A 17,657-nucleotide genomic window follows, 5' to 3' on the forward strand; every position below is an offset into this window, starting at 1 on the left:
TTTCACACTCTGGGTAAGGGATCAGCTTAGGAGCAGGGATTCTTGATTGAACCCAGTTGCATAACAAAGAAACAGGGAAGGATAGGAATGGGCTAGGATAGAGAAACGAACAGGGGTTCCTGGCCCCTCACCCCCAAGCCCTGTTGGTTACTAACTATGACTCCCCTCACAGAGTCTGTCATGGTTTATGACAAGTGAGGGGGAATCCTGATTGTCCCTGGGCTGGGGAAGATGTGTTCACATAAGTAATTCTAGCATGGCCTTTGACCCTAAAATTACCCCCTCTCTGTCTCTGACATCCACCTACTCCTTAACTCCCAACATCCCCAATGCAGACCTGGTTCATCTTCCTGGTATTTCTTATGTGAAATGTGGGCTCCGTGTTGAGGAAAGGGTGACACCTAGGACCCACTCCTGCAGCCAAGTTATTGATGTGTAAGTGCATGTGACACCGGGAACATGTCACGCATGTTTCAAGTTTCTTTCTTTAGTCAGACAGAGAGCTTGAACTTGAGTCTTGCCCATGTTCCTTGAGCCCTTTTTGCTCAAGGCTAGGCCTCTACCACTTGGAGCCACATATCTACTTTTTTTTTGCTGTTGCTAAACTGGAGAGAAGAGTCTCAGAGACTTTCCTTCTCTGGGCTGGCTTTGAATTGGGAATCCAAGGTCTCAGCCCCTGAATAGCTAGGATTACAGTCTTGATCCACTAGGGCCTTGCTTGTTCAGAATCTTAGATGTGGTTCTACAGAGGAGAAATGCAGCTGCCCTCACCTCAGAACCAGACTCATCTTCCCTTAATGCCATTTCTCCAGGTTCACCCATTTCCCTGAACACGCCATCTTCCTCTTCCCGATGGATGAATAGAATTGGATTTTTCCTAATACATGTGATATATTAGGACCATATTTCTGGTGGTCTGAAGGCTGGATGGAGAAGGTTGAGTTCCCTTGGCACCACGAAGGCCTCAGTTTCCCAAGCAAGAGCTTCTGAATGAGACTCAAGGAACAGAGAGGATGGCAGATGACCAGGTGTCTATGGGGTGATCCTCTTAGGCCAGACTGTGGTTGGGTTTGTAGATAATTTGTCTCTTCTCTCCCATTATCTATTCCTTTCCTTCATGGGGAAAAGGATGAGACCCACAGACTTGATGCTTAGGCACTTAATTGTTGCCAACTTCCTATGTCTTCTGTGTAGGGGTGTTCCCCAAACCATGTTGGCATGGGGCTGGAGAAATTTCTTCAATGATGTGGAGTGCTAAATGGTCTTCTATCTTTTCCGAGTGAGCAGGGGGGTGTCGAATGGTAGCACTTACTCCCTGAGCATCTTCCTTGCTGTCAGCATCAACCAGAGGGACTCCAGGTGGGCAGGGCTGAAGGGGAGAGCCCACAAGCACATTGTCTCCACTGTCTACCTCAGCTGGAGGGTTTTCCTCCTGGTGAGCATTGTTTGTCTTATGTCCATGACCGGACCCAAAGCACATGACAACATGACTAGCTTAAAGGCCTATGGATACTGTTCTTCCATGCGTCAGGATCCAGCTGGTAATGTGCTGTATGTGGCCATGCTCTCAGTGCCTGATGTTCTGTGTCTGGGACTCATGCTCTGGGCCAGCACCTCCATGCTCTTTGTCCTGTACAGACCCAAGCAGAGAATGTGACACATCCAGAGGATCAGCGTCTCCACCAGAGCCTCTCTCGAGTCCAGCGCCACCATAATCATCCTCCTCCTGGTGAGTGCCTTTGGCTCCTTTTATTCCATGTGCTGCATCTGTCAGACTTGCTTGACTGTGATTTACAACCCCAGCCCTGTGCTGCACCATATTTCGGTGTTTGCTATGGGCTGTTTCCCATCCCTCAGCCCTTTCCTGCTCATGAGTGGACACTCCACTCCCTGCAGCCTCCTCTTCACCTACACAAAAAAGAAGAAAGTGATCCTCCCCAGAGGACCCCCAAGCTGGCATCTCTGCTGAACTTTGCTTGTCCATTCAACAATCTCCACACCTAGATAAAAGTCATCTGCTGAGAGATAGATGTGTGCACACACATCCACACCTGCGCATTTGTGTGCTATGTATCTGTGTGTGTGTTCATCTGTCTCTATTTTGCTATCCCACAAAACTATATGAAAGTGGAAATGTGAGATTTTGACATAATGTTTTTTAGGTCATGTCAACTTCCTCCAGAAATCTGTCCTATTAATTGGTAATCATGTCAAATTCAAGATAAACTGGTTAAACTCACTTAACATGTTTTCCTAATTCCATTTAGAGTCTTTGGATTATTTTTCTTTCTTATTTTAATAGTTCCCTATGCAATGAAGCAAATCATTCTTAAAGCCCTTCCTGTTCTGGATAAGAAACTAGTTAGAAAGAAAATAGCAGCTGGGTGTTGGTGGTTGATGCCTGTGTTCTGAATTCCTGAGGAGGTAGGATCTAAGGATCACAGTTCAAACCAGTCTAGGCAGAAAACTCTGAGACTCTTATCTCCAATAAACCAGTAAAAAAAAAAAAAAGATGTTGGTGGTGCTGTGGCTGAAGTAGTAGGGCGTTAGCCTTGAGCAAAATCATCCCAGGGATAGAACGGAGGCCCAGATTTCAAGCCCCAGGACTGGCACAAAGAAGGAAAGAGAGAATGAGGGACACAAACATACAGACAAATAGAGACAGACAGAGAAGAGATATGGAAAGCCAGCAAAGAAGAAGGAAAGAAGGAAGGAAGGAAGGAAGGAACGAAGGAAGGAAGGAAGGAAGGAAGGAAGGAAGGAATGGAAAGATGGAAAGAAGAAAGGAATAAAGGGAGTCCTGCTGGTGTAGCTTTGACCACACACATCAAGGCTCCTTCCTGACAGTTACTCCCTTAGTCTTGTCTGTGCTTATTTCTTCCACATAATTTATATTCACAACTCCTTATTTTCCTTGGCAGTCTATGTTACATATCTCTAGACTCTCTGCTAATTCAACAAGTACATTAAGTACACTTTTGAAAAATACATTTTTTTAATGTAAAGTTGTTTTTAAAACACGAAGCCTCCTTTAGAAAGTCCCTTGCTTGGCTATTGTGAAATTTCCTGCAGTTCTCCTCATGTCCCTTTTTATGAGGTCCCTTTACATGACCACACTAAAGCTACCAGCACAACAATGTTTATTGCAGCATTATTTACCATAGCTAAGATATGGAACCAATCCAGATGCCCCTCAGTAGATGAATGGATCAAGAAAATGTGGTATATATTCACAATGGAATTCTATGCCTCCATCAGAAAGAATGACATTGCCCCATTTGTTAGGAAATGGAAAAACTTGGGAAAAATTATATTAAGTGAAGCAAGCCAGGCCCAAAAAACATAGGTCCCATGGTTTCCCTTATTTGCAATATCTAGTGTATGTATGAGTCAAGCAGAAAAGGTCAGATAATGTGATGTCAGGAAAATGAACCCTTAGATATATATTTTAATGTTTTTTTTCTTTCATGCATGTGTTTCTAACACATTTATAAGATTATTTCTGTGTTGCTTTGTATGTCCCTCCCCCACAGTATAACCCCTGCTTTCACTATATTTTGTCAGTATAACTTGTGGAGGAGATGGGGAAAAACCAGTTGTTTAAGGATACAGGTGGACCTGTTGCAACAATGAGAAGTACAAGTTGTCATGTCCCAAAGGAGCTTTACAATGTCGGTGAGGGGTGGTAAGGGCGGGTAAGGAGAAGTATTGGGATTGGGGGGGAGGGGGGAGGCTGGGAAGGGATGTGAAGGGTAAACAAAGGAGGAGGCTGCAAAGCTTGGTAAGAAATGTATCCATTATCCTGCCCATGTAATTGTAACCCCTCTGTACAGTATGTTCACAAATAAAATTAAATTAAATTAAAAAAGAAAAATACATTTTTTAAATGTAAAGTTGTTTTTAAAACACGAAGGCTCCTTTAGAAAGTCCCTTGCTTGGCTATTGTGGAATTTCCTGCAGTGCTCCTCATGTCCCTTTTCATGAGGTCCCTTTACCACAGCCTTTGGGGTGCAGGTCAGGGCTGCTGTGCTGAATGATAGGCAGAGCCCTCTGGTCCAGGGATCTCCACCTCTACCCTTTACTTCTCAGGAATGAATTTCAGGGTGACAGAAAGCCAGAAGTAGCACTGATGCCCCGCGGACTGTCACCAGCCCTGATCATAAAAGCTCAGGAACAGGCCCCAGGCCCTGAGTTCAAGTCCTAGGGCCGGCACAGAAAAGGAAAGCAAGCAGATGGCAGGCCTGCCTCCAGGAGCCATCCAGGGACTATGCTAGGTGTTGAGTGGACTGTGGGCTCTGAGCCAGGTGCCTCTTCCTGATCCTGAAGGTCCTAGAGCCACCCCCACAACAAAAAGTCTTGAACCACAGCCCCTGCCATCCCTGCACTCCTTCCCCCCACACTGGCTTTAGTCAGATACCCTCCTTGCCCCACACCCTTAATCCAGCCCAGAGTCATTCCACCCAGCACAAGGGTGCTGGGGTCTCCTCGGGGAGCTGTCTGGTGTCATCATTAACCTCACACACACACATGATCCTCTCCTGACACCTGGTGTTCCCGTCCCCAGAGGTTCTTCCCATCTGAGTCACTTTGGAGAGCAGGGATGTAGACTTACCCTCCTGACCTAAGGGCAGTGCGCGTCCTCCACCAGCTCCCTGCCTTCTGAGGGGATGCAGGCTTTCCCTGCCCCCACCCCACCCCCTCTGAGCACCTGCTGCCCAGGAGCACCCCACCCTCCATCCACCTCACACTGTCTTGAGCATGATCCAACTGCAAGACAACCCATGCCCTGTGCTTCCCCACCCACACAGTGCTCAGCAATGCTCCACGTGCTTTTCCTCTTTTTTTTTTGGTCTGCCGTGGGGCTTGAACTATGGACCTAGGCGCTCTCCCTCATCTCTTCAGCTCAAGGTTGGGCTCTGCACCCCACGCACTCCTGTAGTCCGCTGAAAGCACAGCCACCCATCATCATGCTGACGTGCATCCCTGCCTGGACTTGTTACTTCTGGAGAGTTCACACATTCAGGAAGTCTCTCTCCATCTCTGTCTCCTTTCTTCCTGAGCACTATCCATTCTACGCCATCATCTTGTACGAATCCCTTTCCTGTTCCCTGTGTCCTTGCCATGTGGTGGTCTGACCCCCGACTTCTGCTCCCCTGCCGCACACCTGCCCACCAGAGCTCACAGCCAGCTCCTGACTTGACTTCATTCACAGCAGCACCTGGTGACTATGCTTATTATAAAGGAGGGATGAGATATGCTCACCTCTCACTCATGGGGATGACTTGAATCTCTTGACAAAGCCTTCCAGGAAAAATGGGTTGTGACACAAAAGTGGGACTCAGCCCATGAACCGGCTGGGAGGTCACCTGCCTCCCACACCCTGCATCCTTAGCTTGGGGACTCTGGTCCCATCCCTTGTGCACCTCCTGCTGGTAGAGGAGGTCACACTGTGATCACCATCCTCACAAAACCACCAGCCTGGTGAATTCCTGCCATTGTGATGAAAACAGCGGAATCTGGAAGGGCCAAGAAAGTCCTGGGGAGGCTTTTTGGAGGAAGCACTCATGCCAGGTCAGATCTGGGAGTAACCATTGACTGACCCCTAGCACAGGCGCCATCTGATTGTGTTCGTGGGTCACACCCGAGTCCTGGCATGATGGTGGCCACTATTGCACACTGCACACACCTTGCATTGTCAGGTCCCTGCCAGACTCTATCTACCTTCCCATTGTTTCTACTTCATTAAAATACCTACTCACTTCTTACAACTTATAGTGCCTTGGCGGAGAAACCTTTAAAGCAGATGGATCCTTGGTATCATGACTTTTGGGGGAGGAGGGGGAATCACTAGTGGGGCTTGAACTCAGTGCCTGGGTGCTCTCCCTGGGCTCTTTTCCTCATGGCTAGCACTCTATCACTTGGAGCTTAGTGCCACTTCCAGTGTTATGGTAGGGAATTGAAGAGTCTCCTGGACTTTTCTGCCCAGGCTGGCTTTTAACTGTGATCCTCAGATCTCAGCCTCAGTAGTTAGGATGACAGGTGCAAGCCACAGGTGTCCAGGGTCTCATTCTTCAAATTGTCCAGGGCTGGTTGAGCCATACTTGCAATTATGGGTGGAATGCAATGTGGGCATGTTGTATGATCTTTCAATGCATTGTTGAAATTACTTGCAGGTATGTTATGAAATATTTTACATCTGTGCTCTTCAAGGAAATAGGTGTCTAATCTCTTCTATAGTCTGTTCTCATTTTTGTATGAGAGGGATTTTGGTAGCCTTCTTCCTTTCCTAGTTTTTGAACCTGTCTGAGGGGCATTGGTGGTAATTCTGAACACCTGGTGTAACCCATCAGTGAATTGATATAGTGCTTGATTACAGATGAAGTTAGGTGATTAATGTCATCTTGGATCAAACCTGATGAGTCTAACGTGCAAAGACTGAATCTATTTCTTGTGTGTTTTCTAATGTGTTGGACTAATTTTCTAATATATTCCCCAGTGACAATTTGAATTTAAACTGTTATGATATTCTAGTATTCTTAGTTGATGACTTCACACTTCTTGGATGAAGGCTTGTCTGTCTTAGCTATCAAGGAAACTTCTTACCTTCACTGATTTTTTTTGTCAGTCCTGAGGCTTGAACTCTGGGCCTGGGCACTGTTCCTCAGCTTTGCAGCTCAAGGTGGACACTCTATCACTTGAGCCAAAGTTGCCACTTCCACTTATCTGGTGAGATGAATCTCATGGACTTTCCTGTCTCGGCTGGCTTTGAACCATGGTCCTCAAATCTCACCCTCCAGAGTAGCTAGGATTACAGGTGTGAGCCACCAGGCCTCAGCTTCTTTCACTGATTTATTTTCACATTGTTCTTTTTTTTGGGGGGGGGTCCGGTCATGGGGTCTGAACTCTGGGCCTGGGCGCTGTCCCTCAGCTCTTCAGCTCAAGGCTAGCGCTCTACCACTTGAGCCACAGCGCCACTTCCAGCTTTTTTCTTTTTGCTTATGTGGTGCTGAGGAATCAAACCCAGGGCTTCTGGCATGCAAGGCAAGCGCTCTACCACTGAGCTACCTTCCCAGCCCCTACATTGTTCTTTTAATCTCCTTTTTTTCATTTTTACCCTTTCGTGTGTGTGTGTGTTGTGTGTGTGTGTATGAATGTTTATGTGTGTGCCTGTCTTAGGGCTTGAACTCAGGGCCTGGGCACTGTTGCTAAGCTTCTTTAGCTCCAGGCTAGTGTGCTACCACTTGAGCCACAGCTCTGCTTTGTACATTCTGGGGACAGTTTATTGAAAATGAGCCTTGTGGGTCTGGAAGGGTGGCTCAGTGGTATAGCTCTTGCTTGCATGCCTGAGGTCCTGGTTTCGATTCCTCAGCACCACATAAGCAAAAAGAAAAACGCTGGAACTGGCACTGTGACTCAAGTTGTTGAACACTAACCTGGAGCTGAAGAGCTGAGGGACAGTGCCCAGGCTCAGAGTTCAGGCCCCATGACAGGACCCAAAAAAGAAAAAAGAAAATGAGCCTCATGGACTTTTCTGCTGCCTTTGAACCATAATCCTCAGATCGGGCTTCTGAAATAGCTCTGCTTAGTGGTGAGCAGCCATCATTGCCTGACTGGCTCTATCCTGATTTTTATGATTATCTCTCTATCCACTGTTCTGGGTTTGCTTTTAGACTGTGCTTCATCATCGATGGCATTTGAGATACCTGAGTTTTTCCTTCCAGGCCAGCACAGCTGTAAATTCCCTCAGAGAAGCTTTTGTTGCATCCCAGAGGTTCTGGAAAGTTGTGGTATGGTTTTGATTCTTGAATTTGTAAACTTGTTCCTTCATTTGATCCTTAAGTCTTATGGCTGACTTTGGGCTTGACAGCCTATCACTTGATGAGAGGGGGTCTTAAGCCAACATTCTAACTTGGTCTGGACTTACGGGTCCATGGCATCCAGTAGTACTAGTTCATGAAACCAGGGCAGCAGTAGGCATCTGTGTGCTGGCTCGCTGTGTGTCAGCAGAGGGTGACGGTCTTTATCTCTTTATAGCTTGGGTTCGATGTCTCCACTGCTCACGTGGGACAAGCAACTGGGAATTCCTTTTAGGTCAGTTCCCATTTGCTTGGGACAGTTTTCTACCCTGAACTTTCAGCTTTCAGTCATGGCTGGTGAAGTGTCATCTTTATGCAGTGTTGGTTTATAATGGCCGGGCCAGCTCTCCCTCAGGGCTGACAGGCACAGGGTAGTGCTGGGTCACTGCTTTGCAGTTCGGTCAGGTGTATACAGATCAGGAAAATACTGTCAGCTTTATGTTGTATATCAATTCCCCACCACCAAATAGATCCAAATTTTTAATGTACTATCTATTGCGGTCTACTCATTTCAATCTCGTATATTTGTTTATTCTACTAAAAAACAACTTTCCATGAAGAACAAAGCCTGGCACCTGCAGGAAAATGGATGGAACTGGAATTCATCATACATCTTAGGAAGGAAAACAGGCCAGACAAGAAACTTAAATATGTTTTTCTCAGGTATACTTTAGACTTTAAAAGACACAAACCTAGCCATGTGCCGGTGGCTCACTTCTATCATCCTAGCTACTCAGAAGGCTGAGATCTGAGGATCATGGTTCAAAGCCAGCCAGGGCAGGAAAGTCCATGACACTCTTTTCTCCAATAAACCACCAGAAAACCAGAAGTGACACTGTGGCTCAGGTGGTAGAGTGCTAGCCCTCTGCTGAAGAGCTGAGGCACAGCAGCCAGGACCAGAGTTCAATCCACATGAGTAACCAAAAAAAATGCTATAAAGCTGTAAAGGAGACTCACAGTGATGTCCTCTACCACAGGGGCCCTGGGTTCAATTCCTCAGCACCATGTAAGCAAAAACAAAAAATGCCAGAAATGGCGCTGTGGCTCAAGTGTTAAAGCGCTATCCTGAGCTTAAGAGCTGAGGGACAGTGCTCAGGCCCAGAGTTCAGACCCCACGACCAGATCCAAACAAACAAACAAACAAACAAACTTTATTGTCAGCTCTCAACCTCTCCCCCGTCTTTGTTTAAAGAAGTGAACGCTCTTGTCTCAGTTTGGGTGGATCACCGTGTATGCCTTACATGTCATTGGGAACTTCTGAGTGGAGCTGAATGCCCTGTCTTGGGTTGGTCAGACTGGCACCCCCTCTTACCCATCTCTGGCAGCAGTTCCTCTCATTGGGGGAGGATTCATTTATATGTAGCTTGATCTTATGTAGCTGGCTGGCTAAACTCATAAGAGAGTTTGGAGTGCACATATAATACAGGAAGGCATACAAAAACCATCAGCAAAAGCATTCCCAGGCCAAGCAATGACACTAGAAATCCTTTAACATAAGTTAGGGAAGGAATATAGTGTTGAAATTGTTTAGTTTTTTTTTTTAGCAGTTTTTGCCACTTTAGCGTCCAGAGGTAGGGCTTGTGTAGTATTATGAGCAAGCTGATTAAGATAATGGGCAGTTTGTACATTTTGTGTTAGCGTCACAGCAGCTGCTGCTGTGGAGGCAGCTAACAAAATAAAGGGCAAAACATCAGCTACGACTAGCCCAACAAATCAACGAGGGTGCATTAGTTCTTTCAATTGTCTTTACACCTGAATGATAGAATCTTCATTCCAAGTTTCAGAAATGTTTACAGGAAGCATAACAAAAGATGGTTGTCTAACAATAAGTATTGATACAGTTATGCCACTTTAAGAGCAATTAGTAAAAGAACAATTAGAGCAGTTAACATTAAAATAATTAACTCCCACAGAAATATTAAACAGTCCATACAAAATGACATGGGGTGTTGATACACAACTCATAATATTTTTTAAAAGGGATGAATTGGGCCAGGTTATGTTGTTGAGTGCAGCCACCTGCATCTCATCATGATGTTGAGGATGCCCATTTATCCACCACAGTTGAAGATTGTACTTATTAGTAAGATTAGCTCCAGACCAGTCCATTAATTGAGAGTTAGTTCCAGAAATATTGGTAACAAATGGCTGTACATGTCTGCACCTTTTTGGATGAGGCTCTCCTATATATACTACTATTTGTGAAGAATTAATGCAACAAGGTATCATATAGGATGGAGTAGAATTTGGATGAACTGGGTGTTCAGTTGACAAAGATGTCATCTGCATATTGTAGATCTGATTTTTTTTTGTCCGGGATCCAAATTTTATGAGTCATGAATAGCATTATAATACAGCCTGGAATGGAGCCTTAGAGCTGGTGGTAAAGCATAAAGGAGTTCCAATGATTGAAGCTGAGATATTTCCCATCTTGGTGTGCTCGATGAAGGGATAGGGGGTTGTACTGTATGGTGATCTATTGACATGAACGAGTACTTCAGTTCCCTCCCAAGTTGTAGGGTGCACAATTGGGGGGTCTGGCACGTACGCCCACTGTGTCAGCATTGGTGTCATCTGAATGAGCCTCCACAAACCTAACACAATGCTCAGGCAAAAAGCGAGATTTACTTTCTTTCTGGGAAAAAACCCAAACATGTCCTCGCCCCCAAGTTAAAAGCAGATCAGGGCCCGAGCCAATCACCTGTTAAAGGATCCTTCCACTTAACTTGGGATAAAGCTCTTTGCTCTCTTTTTTCCCCAAAAACCACTGTGCTGCAGAAAGACCATTACTATCTAAGCTTAAAAATTAAGTACAAATAAAGCATGAGAAGAATATTAACAGGAGAGAAAGGTGTAATTCCCCCATTTTAATTTAAAAATTTGGTGTTTTAACAGCCGATTGTCTTGTTTAACAATTTCTTGTTCTTGAGGAATATAGGGAATAACTGTAGAGTGAAAAATCTGGTAAGATTTACAACAAGTTTGAAAAGGTTGTCTTACATATGTTTAGGAAGTCCCATAGTGGCAAAGCAGTGTAGGGAAGGAGCAATACAATGTTTGCTAGTCTCCCTGGCAAGAGGAGTAGCCATAATAAAATTAGAGTAGGTATATGGTAACAGGGACAAAGGGAAGCCATCCAAAAAATGGAATCAGGCAAGAGTTTAGTCTATTTTTTCCATGGTGGAGGTGGTCAGGGTAACAATATAGATTTCCTCCAGGTGACTGTCAGACTGTAGCAGCAGCAGCAGCAGGGTCTCTCAGTGGCTCCAAGGGACTGTCACACCTCATGCTGGGCTGTAAGTTTCTACACAGACTGGTTAAGGATACAAGTAATACATAGGCTTGGCAGGCTGTGGCACCACTAGTTTTTAAAAAAAATTTTTATTGTAAAGATACTATCGAGAGGGTTACATTTACATGAGCAAGGTAATGCTACACTTCCTATTGCACATTGTTACCTCCTACATTGTTTTTCCCCTACCATCCCTTCTCTCTCTCCCTTCCCTGGGGTTCTTTTTTTGTTTTTTAATTGTGATTAAGTGATTACATAATTTCCCAAATTTCACAGTATTGTAGAATAATGAGGCTCATTCAAAGTCAAAAGTTCATTCTAACTTTCCTGGAGCAAATAGTCTATCACAGTCTATGACATATAACCGTGTAGAGGCCGGGGGAGGGGGTGAGGAGACCAAGATGGCAACAGGGCTGTAGGGAAACACCATAGCTCTCCTCAACCAGAAAGAGAGTTCAAGTTCCAACGCTTAATCTCCCCAAGAGACCAACAACAGCAAAAAGACAAACACTCAGAGAAAAACAGGAGGTGGAAAATAACAAAAAAGAAAGAGAGGAAAAGAAGAATTTCAGAACAGAGAAGAGCAAAGACCCCTCCCCCAACCTTCACTGTCCCTGCAGCAGCGCACCAAGCTGCAGACAGCAGGCACTTGTAGCCGCCGCCAGCCTGCCCTGCTAGGGCTACTGGAGTCCCAGAGACTCAGGTAGCTGCCTGCAGATAGCTCAGAAGCCGCCTGATGTACCAGTGTCAGACCCTCCGATTGCAATGACCTGGCAGGGGTCGCCGGGGTCCCAGAGACACAGGGGGCTGTCTGCAGATAACCTGCACAGAAGCCTCCTGAGATATCAGTGTCAGACCTGCCAACTGTAATAAACGGAGAAACCCCTGAGCCCGGACTCAGCCCCACGATAGGAGCCCCCAGAGCTACACAGGAGGCCCATGGAACAGCAAAGCAAAGGACCTACAAGGAAGTGGTGCTGATATGGAGAGTGCAAACCCCAGCACTCAGAACCTGTAAGGAGGCCCAGCCCCCACCCCTCGCTCCACTAGTTTTTAAGACTATTTTGACAATAGCCCAGGACAATTTACCAAGATGACAACCTTTGTAACTAGATAGTTCTTTTAATAGCGCTGATTTTCTAGGCAGATTTAGAGGGCTCAGGCCTGTACTACTATTTTCCATGCCTTTTGCTTCTGTCTATTTTACCAATTTTTTTTTATGACTCTGGTCCCTTGTTCTAAAAAGGGGATGATGGGTGAAGATTCATCTTCTGTAACTTCTTCAAGCTGACTCAGGGTGTTGCTCCTACCCAGCCAGGAACCTATAACCTTAGTCTACTTTACAAAGAGGTTACCAGGGTTAGATGTCATTAAGAACAATATTTTAACTTTTGACAAATGCACAGACTTTTTTTTTTGGCTACAGCAGTGTAGTTTGTTTAGCCCTCTGGTTTGTAATAGCATCTTTAGGAATGTGACCTCAAGTGACCCTAACAATGCCTAAGTCACCTGTGCAGGCCTTTAGACAGATGTTAATAGAAACACACTCTTAGGTTTATAAACTTTTTTCTGGAACAGATACATTTCATGTAGCTGGTGTTAGCTCAAAAGTTACTGTCAATTAGGGCTTTTGGCACATACAAGGGTTGGGATTTAAACCATCCCCCACATTTTATAACTTTAGATTTATAGTACTATTACAGACTACTAATAAGTTTCTGTCCCTACAATGTAGATAGTCATGGACATGAGGCATGCTTACAACCTATCTTCCCATGACCTCCTGGCTCTGACCAATTTTTGAAGGGCCATGCACTAAAGACTCTAGGATCGGACATTTCTACCATCCAAGCAGTGGCTTATTCCTCTGCATGCTCCTCCATTGCTCTTGTCCCAGGAGTGTCTTCTCTAAACTGGGATAAATACCTGATTTGCATTCTCTTTGCTGGTCACTGGACTTGAACTCAGGGTCTGAGTGCTGTCCCTCAGCTTTACAGTTCAAGGCTAGCACTCTGCCACTTTGAGTCCCAAAGCAACTCTTCTGAGTAACGGTGACATTCTCACAGGGACCTTTTTCTTCAGGGGCTGGCCTTGAACCAGTTTTCAGATCAATGAGTCTTATAAAAGGCCACTTTACTCCAATTAAAAGCAACAAGGTGGCCAACATAGAAGTAGCTTTTAGGCATGCTCTTACCTGAAACCTATTAAGAGCCAAAGTTACATCTGACAAACTTGTAAGAATCCTCTGTGCTTTGCTCTGGGCTTGTTGGAAACTTAAAAAACCTATAAGAGCAAACTGGAATAGCAATTAAGCAATTATTTTTAATATTTCCACTTTGAGGCAAATGTTAAGAACAATTTTACTTTTAAATTTTATATCCAGAAATCTATTAGTAATTTTTTAAGCCTCCTATTAATCTCTTTTATTATTTTATATTTTAGTTTTTAGTTACATGAAAAAAATCCCTTAAAATCTTGAGGGCAAGTGTCTCTCATTGTCTCTTGGCTGCTTGTTTTAAAACAGGTACACATTAAAACTTTTAAACTCAAATGACAATTTTTCCTTAATGCAAGAATTACAATCACCATCCCTATACCAAAAGCTAGACTTAACACCTTTATGAATTTTAAAAACATATCCTAATTGTAGAACATCATTGAAAGCAAGTCACATTATACAAATACATTTTTAACACTCTTTTTAAGTCCAAGGGGCAGTTTTAGCAATACTAATCAGACCGTCACATCACTAATTTTTATTATCATATTTCTAGTATTTATCTGTAGAGAAAAAGGACAGACCAAAGCTGGGCCATTTGGCCCCTCCTATGGAATGGGCACGCACCTAGTCTCACTCTTTAGGGTAAGATGAACTGCCAGCTTGTCCTCTTTTACCATGTGTGGACCCCTCCCATGGCCCGTCCCACCATGTATGACCAGCTGAACTGCACTTTTGCCTGTGTACTCCTTATCCCTAAAGATAGGTCTTTTGTTGGCTTTTAAGTTTTTTCCATTTCTTATCTCTTGGTTTTTGAATGAAAATACACAGTTTTAGACAGATACAACAGGTAATGTATTTGACACTGTTAAACAAACTTTTATATTTAAACTTCTAATATTTATCCCCAAATTTTAGCCAAGAGAAAGATATTCCAAACAGCCAAGGCATTTGTGTTTTGCCAGATAACATGATTACAGTGTAAACAGCTTTATGCATTTTAAAATATCAGATTTTTTAATTTTTTAAGTTAAAGAATCCTTAAAAGGTCCTTTAAAACAATGTGAAAATTCTTTAAAATTTTTGGTGATGTCCAAACCTCATAACCTTTTAAATTTTAAACTTAAACTCACCCAATTGTTACAGCATGCTGATAATCCTTATCTTGAACATGTTCACAAACACATACAAAACACACACAGACCTTAAAGTGCGCAAAAAATCAAAATCAGTTGTACATACATTTAAAACTGGTACCAGTTCTAAAACAGAACTAGACAAGACAACAACCAAAGGCTGAGTTGGGGGCTAATGGGCCCCCAGTTTATCCCTACCTCAGAAAACATAGAAAAGAAAATACACCGAAGTAAACAAGACAAACAAGTGGCCACAAAGACAAAATCAGGTCTCAGTAAATGGGGCAACATCTCACCACCATTCACAACTGGGACTCAAATCCACTAATCAGGGGACTTGAAACCCTTTACTCACCTCTGGAGGATTTTTCTTTTAGATTCCTGCAAACGTTGACCCAGGGGCCTTCCAAGGTGGAGGAGAATTCCCAGTCATCTTGGGGCAAGGGAAAGAAGTCCCTAGTGGCCGTCCCCTCACTGACAGGTTCTCCCTCATACTCAGACCCCCTGGGCCAAGACCTGAGGCTACAATCTTGCTGGTGTCACTTGCAAGTGGTCAGTGGCATTTTCATCAGGCTCCAAGTTCTCCTTGCCTGCCCTTTTAAGTTATTGTTAGATCCTCAAGGTTTCTCACCCTCCACCACTTCCCTACTTCTGGATCCAGAGAGGGTGGAGGAGGTGGCAGTGAAGTGTAGAAAGGGGGGGTCAGTTTAAAGTGTAAGTAACAAAGAAGGAGCTAGAGAGAAATAGATATTAAAAGGGGGTGTTAGCCATCCTCCTCCGAGCTCTCACATCAGGATGAATCTGAGAGAAGAAACATTCCAACAATTCCAAAATACATACACACAAACATTGAGACAAAACACATTTACAACATGCGCGTTGTAGAATGTCAGACAGAAAGTGCAGGACTACAGACAGGCCCAAATGTCCACACTACTGGATAGTTTACCCTGATGAGGATCCGGGGACGTCTCATCCAGGCACAGTTGGCTGTCTTATACTGTGTCTGACAAGACTCTTGCCAACTCCAATACAGAACCTGCATGATACACAGATACCAGACAATCACAAAGCAGCAATGTTTTAACTTACAGGCCATTTGCATCATAGTGTCACTGAATCCTTTCTTCCTTTTTTTTTGTTAAGTTTCTAAACTAATGGTTCCTTCCTCTGGGAACCAGGGGCATACTTCCTTGACAAAGGGAATGAAACTCTCTAACTGCCTCTGTCCAACTTTCACTCCTCGAACTTGAAGCATTCCCTTAAGAGCCTGCACATATAACGTGCGGCTCTTACCTTGCCCCATAATTTCTTACTCCCAACTATACTTTCAACCACTCTCTTTTTCTGGGCACGTCCTCTTAACTTAGCGGGGTCCTCTGCCTTGATCCCAGATTTTCAGGTCCCGAATCGGGAGCCACTTGCCAGAGCCTGCAGGCAACCCAATGGAATCCTGAATTAGGGGGTAAGGAGGAGAAAAATAAAGACATAAGACAAAGCATGGGGTCAGGAGGTCTGCAGCTCAAGACTGCAGCACCATTTATTTTTAACTTTCCCTAATATATACTATTAGAAGTCAAGAGGTAACACAAGGTTACAATAGTCCAGAAAAACAAGGAAAATTTCTGTAAAAACAGAGTGCAGTAAAACAAGACAAGGTCAACTGGTAAAAAGTAAAACAAACTCTGCAGACATAGCAAAGCAATCCAGGGCACCTGGTGTTTTTTAAGTAAGCCAGCTCCTTGTACGTGCCTTCAAGTGAGTACAGGGGTCAAGATGACCTTACAGCTTTTCTGTCGGCTCCGAACAAATATCAGAGGTAATATTAACTTATTATACTAGGAAACAAGATCCACTAATATAGCTTATGGTTACTAGATTTGAACTACTTTAATGATTGGATAATCTTATGTGTTAGTATATGATTTCATAAATGACTTTAACTATATGAAGATGTAATAGTCATACTGCAAACATTTTGAATCCCCTTTGTGACTTAATTTTACAAATATTTAACATTGTGTTGCATTTCTCTTTTGCTGTATAATAAAAAGATGTTTCAAAAAAAAGAATATGTAATCTATTTCCATCACAAAGTATGACTAGGCCAGGAACAAGAAGGAAATCGTGTCATGTGCTGCCACAACTGTAGAACTACAGATCGTTGTGGAAAATGCAAGAAGTCGGACACAGAAAGGCAAATGCATTTTCTTGAAACAGACAAGAACAGGGCAGAGGAATTGTCAGCAAGACCAGAAGGGTCCAGGTGAGGAATGGAGTCACATGCAATGAGGTAGACCAGAAACCCAGGGTGAGGAGTCACTGCTGATCCTCTCCTGAACACACTGACAAATTTCTGCTTCAAAATCACCACTGATAATGATGAAAATGACTAGGGAATTAGAGAATGAAGTTACCTCCTCCAAAATGACCACGCATGAAAAGAGATCACTCATCACCCTTTTAGGAATATCTATGAAATGCTTACCTCTAATCTCCAAATGGGATTTCTAGGGATGAAAACATTTTTAGAAAAAAATGGCCATTATTGCCAAAGAAAATCCTCTACAGGAATGTCTCATTTTCTTTTCTTTCTTTTTTTTTTATGCCACTCCAGGGGTTGAAACTTTGGGCCTGGATGCTGATGATCAGTTCTTTTATTCCAGAATGTCAGTCTACCACCAGAGAGTGGTGATAAGAATGGGAGATAAGAATCTCATGGGCTTTCTACACCAGGCTGGCTTTGAACCTTGATTCTCTGATATCAGGCTCCAGAGATTACATCAGTACAGGGTTCCATTTTTCTTTTATAAGAGAATATAAGTCTCAAGAACTGAAAAAAATAAAAGGGAAGGGACACTTTTGGTAAGAAACTTTGGGGACATATGGCTTACACACCACTGAGGTTGTTTACAGACAGTCATCTCAAGTTGGGCCTCAGTGTCTCCTGCTGGCCTACTGGGATCCAGGAGAGGTAAGCGACTGCACCCCTCCCCTGACCCCTGGAGAAGCACCCACGAGAAAGTGAAAAGTGTCTTGATAATTGACACATGGGGGAAAAGAAAAAGTTTACTGGCAACTTGGCTTGCTACACCAAGTGAAGGGAAAATCACTGCTCTCGAGGGAGACAACCTCACCTGAGGCCCTCCTGGACC

The 17,657-nt window shown here is 44.0% G+C and overlaps 1 pseudogene; it reads left to right on the forward strand.

The window, feature by feature from the left end:
- Nucleotides 1–256: 256 nt before the first annotated feature.
- LOC105994207 lies at nt 257–1,969 on the forward strand (annotated as a pseudogene).
- Nucleotides 1,970–17,657: the final 15,688 nt, after the last annotated feature.

The sequence above is a fragment of the Dipodomys ordii genome, unplaced genomic scaffold (genome assembly GCF_000151885.1).
Source record: "Dipodomys ordii isolate 6190 unplaced genomic scaffold, Dord_2.0 Scaffold105, whole genome shotgun sequence".
Lineage (NCBI taxonomy): Eukaryota > Metazoa > Chordata > Mammalia > Rodentia > Heteromyidae > Dipodomys > Dipodomys ordii.